At 33.4% G+C, this 12,890-nt stretch overlaps 1 pseudogene; it reads left to right on the top strand.

Annotated features, from left to right (window-relative positions):
• The first annotated feature begins 10,231 nt into the window (after window positions 1-10,231).
• Window positions 10,232-10,763, top strand: LOC131956181 (SUMO-conjugating enzyme UBC9-B-like; annotated as a pseudogene).
• Window positions 10,764-12,890: the final 2,127 nt, after the last annotated feature.

The raw sequence follows: 12,890 nt of genomic DNA on the forward strand, positions 1-12,890 counted from the left end.
ACTATGTACAGATCAGACAAATAGGACAAACAGCATTTGTGTACATTGAACTATGTACAGATCAGACAAATAGGACAGACAGCATTTGTGTACATTGAACTATGTACAGATAAGACACATATGACAAACCACATTTGTGTACATCGAACTATGTACAGATCAGACAAATAGGACAAACAACATTTGTGTACATACATTGAACTATGTACAGATCAGACAAATAGGACAAACAGCATTTGTGTACATTGAACTATGTACACATCAGACAAATAGGACAAACAACATTTGTGTACATTCTGGTGCTGGTCATCACCTATGTGTCCCCTGGATCCAAGCACTTCTCTTGGGGTAATGTGGCCGGATATACAAAAATAACTCAGGATCTACCCATCTAATATCCATTGGGAAACCTTCAAAATAGTCCAGGCCAAGCGTGAGGTGATCTTCTGTTATCAGATCATGTTGTCTTAAAGTTGACAGTATCTCAGGTGGGGCTTTTAGCTCATCAGGGTGTGGTACTTTTGTGCAGCTGATGAGTTTTCTCTATAGATTCTGCCATTTTAAATGAAGCCTGCATGGAGATCACAACGTTGCCTGCCTGTACTGCATTTATTGAGCTGAAGCAGTAGGTTTTACGCCCTCTTGTTTTATCAACATGGTAAAACATGGGCATATCTGTGTTGCCTTTTTGTAAGAAATATGAATGTAAACTATGTATATGTTGACTTTCATGTATACCATATGAAGCAGCTATTAGGGATTGGCCTATGAGTTGTCCTACATAGACATCACGAGCTAATTTGTGTTTCCATAATGATTTACTTCTAAACAAATTGTCATCAATATTTTCTAAATCTAAAAACGATCGTGACAAGAAACTATCAAGTTCTGTTGATTGATTGTTTTTCAATACTACCGACGTGATAATATTTTTTTTTTATTTTTTTTTATTTTTTTTTTTTTTTTTTTTTTTTTTTTGCCATAGTTATTGTCTAAGCATGAAATACAATGTGTAAAGACGGAAAAAAAAATATTTTTTTTTTATAATATTTGAAATAATTGCGTCCAAAAGAATACAGACCTAATCTTTAATGAAACATAAATATTACTTTATAAAATATTATTTATTTTATATATTCATAGCTTTTAATATTTAATTTTTCTACTTTTTAATTTTTTAATTTTGCAGTGTTTGGATATTTAATTATTTGCTAATTAAGAAAATATTATTTATATTGTAAATATGATAAATAAAACACAATGTTTCTAACAATAAATTATAAATACGTATATACGACTATATAATTTGATTGGATATATTGTCGGACTATATTCTCCCTTTTTTTCCTTAGTAGTAACAAACAAAACTCTTTACATAAACCAATCGTTGATGAAAAAAATATGTACTAATACATCGACACACAACTATGGGTTGGTTCAAAAGTGGCGCCTACATTGATCAGATTTGTTTCTTCACTGTGTGACATCAATATTGATTAACAATGATGTACATTGAAATATTAAAACAATAATGACAAGGTTAAATGACGCTGTAAAAAACAAAAGGACATGTCTGGAGGCCAACTTTTTAATTCGAATGGACTAGCAATACCATGAAAGAAACCACTGGTTTTTCATTTGCCATTCCTCAGACTGTGCAATAATTTATAGGATCAAAGAGAATTGGAGAAGTACATATGAATTCGTATATCCTACTCAACATAGTCACTATACGAATTTTTAGAAAGAATGTGTTCGGCAAATACATAGGTCAATAAAGGAAAATAACATAATGTGAAAATTTGTAAATCAATAACCGACATTGATTCAAAGCAAAATCAAAAACATTTAGTCTTGTTGTTTATACATGAAAACAAATTTGCGTATACATACCTTGCTCAGCTAATTTTAAAAAATGAAAAAAAAAAAACAGAAAGTTAACTCGGATGTCATATTTTCTTTACAGCGGCTCAGTCTGTGGATCATTCACCGGGTATAACCTCACACTTCAACACAACCAACTACAGCAACATCTACTTTCAGCTACCACATTGGTCAACAATACCATTCACCGGGTATAACCTCACACTTCAACTCAACCAACTACAGCAACATCTACTTGGCTTGAAAAATACTTATTATTATAGCGGCCCACGCTTTTAATTGTAGTAATAAAATAGTAGTGCATTAAAATATTTAAAGATGTATTTTTTTAATATATAAAGTAACCACAGATTAATTATATTTTTTAAAAAATATTTTATAGTTAATTAAAATTGTATTATTTTCTTCTTTTTAGTTCATTTATAAAAGCTTGTAATTATAAACGTTTTTATGTATTTATTATTTTTCCACTTTTTAGTATTAACGAGCTATACGTATGTTAAGACAATATAGTGTAGCAACAAATATATGATATACAACTTGAAAAACAGTTTGGCTTTAATAATATGATTAGTTTTATTATACGTGTCACAGTATTATGGGATGGCGTTGTCTAGTGGTAAAGAATTAGACTGTTGACCCGACTAAAAACCTTCGCGCGCCTACTGAAAGTGATGACGCACTTTTGACGTAGAGCCCCCCTCGCTCCACGCCCAACACGGCCGTCATTAAGCGTGTGGATATATCTGCCTACCAATTCGGTCCAAATTTTCATTAATTCATAAAAAATTAATTAGGCTTCCAATTTAGTCGAATTTAATGTCATAATGCATTGTCTTCATGTCTTGACCCGCGTTCCAATTATGAACCGTATCTGACAGTTAGAAGTGTCCGAATTTTCGCTCCCGCGTTTCGATCTAGACAGACAGACAATCAGACAGAGAAAGTGAGTGTAATAAAAGATTGTAAAAAAGACGCTATCAAATGCGTGCTTTTTTAAGTAGAGACATTTAGTTGACTAATAACTTGGTTGGTTGCCACAAAATATATGAATACGTTAGTTTTTTTTTTTTACCCTTTGTTAAACGTATGCAACACATAAACCAGAACAAAACGTAAAATATTGCATTGTTCAACAACAGTCATCAGACTGGGTCTGAAATCATTTAACACAAAATATGTGTGCGGTAACTCGTGTGTCAGTATTGTTAGAGACGGGCACGTTGATATGATTTTCTTTTTAATTAAAAAAAGAAATATTTAAACTAAACAATTGGGATGCCTTAGTCACTGTTGATTTAAGTTAGCTCTTGCATATATACAAAAATACACCCAACAATTTCAAAGGTTTTCCATCTTTCTTTTCATTAAACATTAAATTAGAAAAAAAAAATTGTCGGGAAAATGTATAAAATTTTTCTATAATACACAGTTAATTTACACATATCCATGTGTATTATTTAAAATTGCATGTTTTTATTCAAGCCTATTCAATTATTATTATTTTGATAAGTTCATTGACAATTATGCCCCTTGTATGTTTACTTGCATTGAAAGAAATAATTTGAGCTGTCGATTTATTTTTTATTTTAAGATTCAGGCTCTTTATAATTATCAACAGCAAAACTTCTTTGTTTTATCTTAATTTTTGACGGCAGAATTTTTTTGTAAAAGCAATTAAATACACTGTCTTTAAATAGCCGATATACATTCCAAACAAATTAAAACACATTGTATCTTGTGGTTTACACATGAAACATAAATTGTGTGCTAACGAACCTTGCTCAGCTAATGTCATAATGAAAAATCTGAAAGTTATGTCGAATGTCATCTTTTCTTTACACTGGCTCAATTTGTGGGTAAGTCACCGGGTATAACCTCACACTTTAACACAACCAACTAAAGCAACTAACTGGCCCTGACTTCACTTAACTGATGTAAGTTTTTTTTCCATCTTTTGTTGCTACTTATTCTGAGTTTAGATTTTTTTTAAACGCCAAAACTTTAGGTATAATCAATGGTTCATTGATTGGATAGTTTTAATTAGTACAATAAATTACCTTACTGGGCGATAATGATCTCCGCTGCTCTATTACCCCTAAAATATTGGAAGTCGTTCCCCCGTACATACAGACACATGCTTGACACCCATGTGTCCTCAATGTTTGACTGTCAGAAATATGTGGTCACCGAATACACCATCAGACATGAAGAAAAAAATACAAACAGCGAAATTTCAATTTTGTAAATCAAGAAACATATCCCTAGATGTGAGTGAGTAATGAAACGATCACAATCGCATAACGAGCTTTGAAAGCATAGTGAAATAGCCAACAGGATAGCAATGGCAGCACTGGCTTTTAACAGACTTGCTAAGATCTGGAAATCATCCTCGCTGCAGCAGAGAACCAAAATAAGTATTTACAAGTCTAATGAACGTTCTGAACTCCACTATGCTGCAGAGTAATGGAAACTAAACAAGAAATTAGAGATCCGCCTTACTGGTTTTGAAAGCAGATCCATCGAAAGTATTTTCAAAATTAAAGTGAGAAGAACAAATCCCGAGCAAGGAAATACGACGAAGGACAGACATAAACGACCTGTAGTGTACGAATGAGGAGATGGCGATGGCTGGGTCATGTCATTCGCATGAACAGAAGAAGACTCCGGTACATAGCACTAAAATGGACTGTTTGGGACATGGACGAGAGAGATGGAAGAAGAAGTGCAGGATCTGGCAAGATCTGGCTAGAGTTGAAGTGGCTCGCACAAGACAGAATGGAATGGCGAAGATTTGTTGCTGCCCTTTACTCTTCGGGGAGTTACGAGGATTAAATGAAATGCAATAAAAGTATGTTAAAAATAATATATTAAAAAAAGTTTAACTAACGCATATTTCTACAATTATAAGTGCGTATCGAACAATTGGGGCTCGGCATAGTGCTGGACACAATATCCTTTCAAAGATCAAGTTTTCAGAAATAGGTGAACTCTACTTCACTAGTCCAATTAACTTCTTCTTCTCCTTCTCCTCGACACTTTTTTTTCGAATTTATCTACCATGAGCTTTGCCGACTCGACCATGTTACCATCACAATTAAGCGTTAAGTGTCAACAAGTTATGCGCCATTGAAGCCATTCAGCCAAGAACAAACTACATGGTCAAGAGTTGTTTGATTTTGAAGTTGTCTCTCTTAGAAGAGTGGCTGTCCCCAGCTAACGAGCCTCATCTGCCCGAGGGTTCGAACTCGAGACTTTTCGGTTTAGCAACCATGAGCTTTACCTACTCGACCACGCCGACCCCTGACCAATTAACCAATTTTAGAATTAGATATTTTTTTAAAAATGTAGTTTGCGGTCAAAGGTATGTAACAAAGAAAATCCTATTCATCTTTTAGTAATGCAGAGTTGTATACCTTGTTAAAACAAGTTAATAAAAAGTCTAGTGACAATTTAAGCGCAATTTCCTTAATTATTTTTTTAGAATTCACAGACCTACGTAAAATCCTTTCGAACCTCCGCTCATTCGCTATGGTAAAATCCTTTCGAACCTCAGCGCTATGCGCTAAAAACCGAAAAAATGATTAGGTCTAGCGAAACAAAACCTTGTAATTGTAACTCCCTATCACTCTGATATAATTTATAAATACATTAATAGGGTACAAAAATAACGTTTGAATTAATAAGTAAATTAAATCGAGATAAATCATATATTCAGCAAATAAATAATGCAACACAAGTAGTTTCAATAATTCAAAACAAAATAGAAAAATCCTTTTTAAATTCCGCTCATTCGCTATGGTAAAATTCTGTCGAACCTCAGCGCTTTGCGCTAAATCATCCTAGGCCTACAGGACGCTCAGTTTAAAAATTCTTAATTAATTTTTTGTGGCCGAACGAAAGGATATTTTTGAAAACTTTCTTCGACAATATTGTTCTAAATTATGGCAGGAATCGATTGGTACATGTTTCAAGTCGCTAAGTGGTCTGGTTGCATTTTTTCGAGGTTTTTTGGCTTTTCCGGGAAATCCATGAAAGAAACCCGGAATTTGTTTGGTCTATGTTCATTCTGGTAACTTGCTTAACATATTTGCTTTTGGAACTAGTCCTCGATATTGCTTCGTTGAGGAGGAGCTACGACTGCGGACACACATCCATCCATCCATTCATCCATTCCCAGAAAAGACGAGTTAATAAACGCAATTCTCCAGAATGGAAATTGCGCTAAAAATAAATTTATTTATTGTTTTTTTTACTTTCTCGTATATACGTAGTATAGAGAAAGTATTGTAATCGTGCAAAAAAAAAAATCGAGATTTTTACAAATCTCGACGTTTTACACCTCACTGATACGGAAAAACATAATTTTGCAATCTCGTCCGTATGTCTGTGTGTGTGTGTGTCTGTCTGTCTGTCTGTCTGTCCGTGTGTAAACACGATAACTTGAGTACCGTTACAGCTAGGTTGATGAAATTTCATATATAAGTATTTTATCAAAATCGTAGATCCGTATCAACTTTTGAGCGATTTCCGATAACCGGAAGTGGTACTTTTCCTACTTTGAATTTTTCAAAAGCCTATAACTTGAGTACTATTTCAGATAGATAAATGAAATTTCACACGTAAGTAAAAGATCTAATTCTCTACCTTCTGTTAAATTTTGAGTAATTTCCGTTGACTGGAAGTAGTAATTTACGCTACTTCCGATTTCTCAAAAAACTAATGTAAATTTTTAAAGTACTAATAATATTGCGCACTATTATACGCGTTTTTATTCGGCGTTTGCTTGGTGCGCAATGTTTTTTTTATGAGATTCTATTCTATTTTTAAAAGTTTAAGTATTTAAAATAGATTAAAAATCATAACTATATCCCCAGTTACCATCCCCTGTTGTTTTATATAAGAATATTCGAGAAAGTTTAGGGGAGATCACTACCGGTTTATTTTAAATTTCTTTCTAGCAAGCGAATCAATTTACCGCTTGCTTGCGACGAAGAACGTGCGTGCGTGCGTGTGTGTGTTTGTGTGTAGTGTGTGTGAAATAAAACAAGCTTAATACTTGTTTATCATAATACACATTTATTCACAGATAAAACACACTTTTATTTCATAGCTCGATAATAAATGTAATATTTCCACGAGTTATAAATTCTTGATAACTTTAGACATTTACACAGCATCAGTTAAAATAAAACATACATATGTATATGTTATACAATGATTTTCATGATCCATATAATATTATATTAAAATCAATAAAGACATATAAAAGTAAAGTTTCCCTTTCAAACCTGACGGTCTATGGGGCAAGTTAAGTAGAGTTCACTTGTTTCTGTGACCTCGGCATATGAAGAGATGTGTGGTCAGCACTATGCCCAGCCGCCTTTACTTTCCCTAACGTGAGTTAGGTACCCATCAGAGTTGGGTGGACTCAGGAACGGTCTACTGACTTGAACTTGAATAAAGACATATAATTAAATTATTTTCTTTTAATTACTAGTTAAGTTTTTGCTTAAATGATTTTATTAGATCTTATATATTGCGAAACCAAAAGACATTAAGCTACTTGCAAAGCAATATTTCTAAATTTTGATACGTTTGATGTATCAGCGTTATGATCCTGGCATTAATTGCTTATTAGTTTTTTAATTACACCTCTATCACATTTTTTCTTTATTATATTATTTCCCTTTATTGAAATATGTATATGCCGAACATGCTACTTCTAAATTGCTTATATAGACTTTGTTGAGTAGGTAATTCTTTTAAAAAATAATGTAATACGTTTTAAACGTTATGATTGTTTTAGTTACATATGTAATTGTATATGTACATATTGTAATGTACTCTTAATTGTGAAGATACATGTTTTGGCCACATGTTATCCTTTGGGTATCTATGGGATTAGGAGTCATTAGTATTTGCAGTATATGCATTCGTATTATCGAATTTCAGAATTATTGATTCGTTTAGTGCATAGTTTTAAAACGTTTTTTATTCATGTTTTCAAACACTATAATAAAACATATTTTGTGTGGGAAATAAGAAATGCAATCATTATTTTAGATAATGTGAGCATTGATTATTCTTACCATTGATTAGTCAGATGATTATAAATGTGAATTAACTATATGGTAACACTATGCAATAATAACATCATAATGTGAACGGCATCACCTGGCTGAAATGAAGGAGACATATGTGTGATGTAGGTTCGAATCTTTCATGTATGCACATATTTTGTGAGGATTTTGTAAGTGTTAATATCTGGCCTGTTTTATAATAGAGGGATAATTAAGTGATGACTGTGTCTGTGTGCCAGTATAAGGGTAGTATGGATATTGTGATGGCTGTTTGATTTTAGATTGCAGTATGTTGATATGGTTGTCAGTCAATTGGGATACTATGGCTTTTTTGCAAATGTCGAAGTTGAAAGTTGATGTAAGGGTCAGTTTATTTGTGTAAGATCAATATAAGTCTGAAGATTTACATACATGCCAATGTAGCACACAGTGGCGTAGCGAGGTCGGGTGTCACCCGGTGCGGCACTTAATGGTGTCGTCCCCCCTCCCCCAGAGGCGTAGCGACCCTTTCCGGGGACAAATTTTCGATTTGCACCACCCCCCCACCCCTCAAACTTTCGATTTGCAACCCCCTCAATTTTTTCGCTATTATATTTTGCTATTGTTTTGCCTTGGTGCCACCCCTATCTGCAAAACAGAAGCAGATATTGCCTAAAAAGTACAATATTTATAAATAGCCAAGCCTAACAATATTTACACATGCATCATTCATAGTAAAGAAATTCGTTTTTTTCGTCCAGTAATTATGGATGTATTTGTCTTAACAAATTAATATTTTGTAACAATATTTCATACAAATCTAAGACATAGACTGGGAACTCTTCAACAACTAGTGTAGTTCTTATGCCATTTTGCTTTCTCCATTTAATTAATATATAAATACAATTGATAATTGTGTCTTTGAACATTTGTAAAACTGACAACTATTTATTTTTTTCTTTAATCCCATGTTTATTGCTGCTTTAATTAAAAGCCCAAGCCCCCTCAGCCCAATACGCACAGTTGTAAAATCCTTCGTTTTCACACGATGATTGAAATTATGTAAGCGGTGTGATATGAGCAGACGAAGTAGAGTTCATCTGCTTCAGAGATCTCGGCATATGAAGGGTCCGTGTGGTCAACACTGTGCCCAGCTGCCTTTGTTTCCCTAACGTAAGTCAGGTACACATGAGACCTGGGTGAACTGATTTTAAACCCAGATTCAAATTCGAGACACTCGGGATAGCAGTTTAGCTCTCTACCGCTAAACCACTCTATTGGCTGTATTGCGATCCCTGTTGTAATAGCCGTTGTTGATTTTGCGGTTGATAGTGGTGCTGGTTTGGGGTTGTCTGCTGCTGTGGTTTCTGATGTGGTTGGTTGCACTGGTTTGTCCAGTGTTGTGTTATTGAGCAGTCCTTGCAGGCTTGTTTTTTGTCTGGAATTTGCTATTAGAATATCAATTGTTTTGTCTTTGTAGCTTAATTTAATATAGTATGGAATGTCTTCTATTTTATCTGTGTATACGGTTATTCTGCGGTTGTTTGTTAGTGGGACTGTTTGAATGGTGAGTTCATTTATACTGAATGTTTAAGTGCCTTAATGAGAGTGTGTGTTATCACAAATTGCAGGGACAAATCAATGTTGATGTCACACAGTATAGAAACAAATCTGATCAATGTAGACGCCACTTTTTAACTAGCCAATTGTTGTGTGTCGATGTATTAGTACACATTTTTTTTTATCAACGACTGATTTGTGTAAAGAGTTTTGTTTGTTACTTCTAAGAACAACAAGGGAGATTATCTTTCGACAATCTACGCGATGAAATTATAAATGTAATCATAATTTAAAATTATAATCATTGTGTTTTGTTTATCATAATTACATAACAAGTTTAGTTTTATTAATTAGAACATATTTATTACTAAACCGTCTGTAACAAATTTTTTTTTTCTAAAACAGTTAAAAAACACAAACGTTGACGATCTAAAATAGTTATAAATTTATATGTAATTGTTTAGTTTTCTCTATGATAAATGGTCACAGGCATCTTACGCAATTATTTCAAACATTTTCTAACCGAAACAACTTATACCTTTAAGATGTAAATGAATGAAAGTAGGCTACAAGTAAGAAAGAAATATTACAATTGTAAATCTGTATCAGTCCTCACAAGCCGGTGATGAAAACTGTAATACTAAAGCGAACACACACAACTGACGCTGTAAATTACATGTCTGAGGCAAAAAAAAAGGAAAACAAATATTTAAAGAAATCTGGCTAACATTGGCCATACTGCCAGAGTTTAAGGACTTAAAACACAACAAAATGTCTGGCATTGCACTTGGTCGTTTGGGTGAAGAAAGAAAAGCATAGAGAAAAGATCATCCATTTGGATTTGTAGCCAAACCAACAAAAAATCCAGACAGCACACTAAATCTTTTAAATTAGGAATGTAAAATACCAGGCAAGAAGGGAACACCATGGGAGGGTGGTTTGTACATGTTGCGAATGCTGTTTAAAGATGATTATCCTAGTTCTCCACCTAAATGTAAATTTGATCCACCTTTGTTTCATCCAAATGTCTATCCAACTGGTACAGTATGTCTTTCATTATTGGATGAAGAAAAAGATTGGCGTCATGCAGTCACAATAGAACAGATTTAACTGGGTATCCAGGAGTTGCTGAATGAGCCCAACATAAAAGACCCTGCTCAAGCTGTGGCATACACAATTTATTGTCAAAATCGTGCAGAGTATGAGAGACGAGTGAGAGAGCAGGCTTCCAGATTCAGGGACCCAACTTCTCGATAACATTGTCTGTTAAGAACATGAGGCATTTATCCTTAGTATATTGGCCCACATTGTTACAGCTGAACATGTATAACCTAAAAAGATACATCAGTGGACTTTTCTCGGTTTTTGTACTTTTTGTCAACTTTTTACTTCGAGTCATATTTTGTCCTGAAAAAACTTTATGTATGATATTAAATAAAAAGTCAATAATTACATGAAAAAAAAAAAACAAAAAAAAAACAAAAAAAAAAAAAACTTACACCTTTACAAGGAAGATGCAGACTATGAAATTGAAAAACATTATCTTAATTAAATAACAAGGCTAGTCAACGATGAATGTACTTATAATAAAGCTCCAATCACAAAAGGGGAAATATCCAAGATGATAGACGGACTAAAACTAAATAAAGCTCCAGGACCAGACGGACTAACTAGTGGATACAATAAAACTTTCAAAATAACTTAACACACGTTTTGCACGCTAAATTTCAAGACATACTTGAAAAAGAGGATTATGTTACATATTTTAAAACATCGTATATAACACTCGTTCCTAAACATAAACCGGACTGGACAAAAATCGTAAATTACAGACCTATTTATTTACTCAAAAGCGATTATAAAAAATCGACACATATTTAGTTAAGAAACTCGAACCTTTCATACCTAAATTAGTACACCACGTTCAGCAGTACAGCATACCAGGTAGAAACAAACAAAACTACACGCACTTAGAGACATCATAAATTAGTATTATACTTACAACCTAGGACACCATTTTAAAACATAGATAAAAATAATATACAGCTATGCACACAGTCATTTATTAATAAGCAACAGTGTCACAAGCGCATTTCACATACAGAAATCAGACAGAGTGGTGACCCCTGCAGCTAGGTGGGGAGACGAACTTTTAGGTTATTATCAAAGTACAACAAACCTTTCTTGGTCTGCAATTATTAATAGTATTTCAAGTGATTGTACTCGCATTTATTAAAAATTTAATAAAGTGTATAAGCCTGAAAAATGCCAGCATATTGCTCTGTACCAAAGTGTATTGGAAAAGGTGGATACCTATTCTCCAAAAATAAAGATCTTCGTTCCGAATGATGCAAATGGATCGCAACTATAAAACAGGAGAAACCTTATAATGGAAAGTTGGAGTGGAGCCATAAACGACGTATTGTCTGTAAAAGACAATTTAACGAAGAGTGATGCCACTTTTGCAACAGGTAAATTTACCACTTAATTTACAATATAAAATATCATAGGCCCGTAGATTATAGATCTATATTCTATAAACATGTTAGTAGTAGTAGATCTATCTAGTAGTTATAGAGTAGTCATTCATTTATTTTTTTAAAAACCTAAAGAGTACAAAAAGATAATGACGACGAACTGACTCTCATTCATAGAGTACACGAGTTGATCCGACCAAACACAAGTATCGGGCTGACATATTGTCTAGTACAATATTATTTTTATTGGTTGACTTCTTTCTAAATTTCCTATCACCATATCAGTCAGCTTAAAGGTGTGTGTTTAACAATGCCCTTGTACAGTTAAGCATTACACTAATTTTTAAAGTAAAAACTCTTATGTTTCAAATATGTTATGTGAACCTAATCACAAGGTAGAATTACATGCACATGTTTAACAGTGTATTAGGACCCATGCAATTGTAAAATATCTCTTCTTCCCTCTCTCTCTCTCTCTCTCTCCCTCTCTCTCTCTCTCTTAAACACACACACACAGATTTAGAAAAAGTGTGAGACTTACCCACAGACTGAGCTGGTGTAAAGAAAATATGACATTCGAGTTAACGTTATGATTTTTCCACAACGAAATTAGCTGGGTAAGGTACTTTTACACACAGTTTAAGTTCCATGTATAAACCACAAGATTACATGTTGTTTTAATTTTTTTTTTGGAATGTATATCGGTTATTTAAAGAATAGAGTATTTAATTGCTTTTAAATGTCATTTTGTCGTCGGAACTTAAGACAAAACAAAAAAGTGTTGCTTCCGATAATTATAAAGATCCTGATTCTTAAAATAATTAACACACTGTTGAAAACATTCCTGTCAAAGCAAGTAAACATATAAGGGGCGTAATAGTCAATAAACCTAATAAAATAGTAATCA

The sequence above is a fragment of the Physella acuta genome, unplaced genomic scaffold (genome assembly GCF_028476545.2).
Source record: "Physella acuta isolate Inbredline_101_S28 unplaced genomic scaffold, ASM2847654v3 ptg001132l, whole genome shotgun sequence".
NCBI classification, from domain to species: domain Eukaryota; kingdom Metazoa; phylum Mollusca; class Gastropoda; family Physidae; genus Physella; species Physella acuta.